This window comes from Mandrillus leucophaeus, unplaced genomic scaffold (assembly GCF_000951045.1).
Source record: "Mandrillus leucophaeus isolate KB7577 unplaced genomic scaffold, Mleu.le_1.0 Scaffold46, whole genome shotgun sequence".
Taxonomy (NCBI): Eukaryota; Metazoa; Chordata; class Mammalia; order Primates; family Cercopithecidae; genus Mandrillus; species Mandrillus leucophaeus.
Window position 1 is genome coordinate 4,307,051 of NW_012104920.1, and position 1,604 is coordinate 4,308,654.

Below are 1,604 nucleotides of genomic sequence, written 5' to 3' on the forward strand. Positions count from 1 at the left end.
CAGGTTCAAGCAATTCTCCTGCTTCAGCCTCCCAAGTAGCTGGGATTACAGGTGCTTGCCACCATGCCGGGCTAATTGTGTACTTTTAATAGAGATGGGATTTTGCCATGTTGGCCAGGCCAGTCTTGAACTCCTGACCTCAGGTGATCCACCCGCCTCGGCCTCCCAAAGTGCTGGGATTATAGGCATGAGCCATCATGCCTGGCCTGATTTCCCTTTTTGGGAGGCATATACTCAGCAGTAGGATTGCTGGATCATATGGAGTTCAATTTTTAGTTTTTTTGAGGAACCTCCAACCCGTTGTCCATAGTGCTTGTACTAATTTACATTCGTAACAGTGTACGAGGCTTCCCTTTTCTGCACACTGTCACTAGCATTTATTGCCTGTCTATCGGACGTAAGCCATTTTAACTTGGATGAGATGATATCTATCTCGTTGTAGTTTTGATTTGCATTTCTCTGATCACCAATGATGCTGAGCACCTTTTCTTATACCTGTTTGGCATTTGTATGTCTTATTTTGAGAAGTGTCTGTTCAAATCTTCTGCCCTCTTTTTGATCAGATTATTAGATTTTTTTCCTCATAATAACTTTCGGAAGCACGATTTCAAGTTTGAATCCTGCTGGGGAGGATAGAGTGAATTTATAGTAACTATATTGATTTATCTATATTTAATATATTTGTATATATTTCAGCTCTAGCAGTGAGAATGGCATCATGACCGGCCGTGTTGGTAGCTAAACATATAGGAGAAGTGGGCTGGGTTGGGAGAGGGTGAAAGGCACCGGACTTGTGGTGTCATAGGGCCTGCGACATCCACCATCCATCCTAAACGAGAGTCTTAGGCCAACCCCATGACCCTCCTTCAGTGTCTGCACCGCAAGCTCTCATAGCATCGGGCAGTAGCAACGGGAACAAAACTGCTGCCTCTGCAGAGGGAAGCCAAGAAGTTGGTCTGGGGCCAAGACCGTGTTGAAATGATGCACAGGTGATGAGAAAGCAGAAACTACACTGTAGGAAGGGGACATGCAAAGTAGGGGGGATGGGCAGTGTTGACGAAGAGAGAGGAGGAGAGAGCGGAGAGAGCAGCGGAGACAGAGAGATCGGGGAACAGGCCCTAGAGCTGCCTTGGTCTCTGACACTGGTCCAGTGGGTTCCAGTCTATGTGCGAGGCTACAGGAAACCAAGGAGAAACTTCATTTTTTTGTTTTTTGAGATGGAGTCTCGCTCTGTCACCCAGGCTGGAATGCAGTGGCACGATCTCGGCTCACTGCAACCTCCGCCTCCTGGGTTCAAGTGATTCTCCTGCCTCAGCCTCCCGAGTAGCTGGGATTACAGGTGCCGGCCACCACGCCCAGCTAATTTTTGTGTTTTTAGTAGAGTTGGGGTTTCACCACGTTGGCCAGACTGGTCTCGAACTCTTGACTTCAGGTGGTTCACCTGCCTCGGTCTTCCAAAGTGCTGGGATTACAGGCGTGACCCACCGCATCCGGCCGGAAACTTTATTTTTTTGAGGTAGGGTCTTGCTTGTCACCCAGGCTGGAGTGCAGTGGTGCGATCATAGCTCACTGCATCCTTGATCTCTTAGGGTCAAGCAATCATC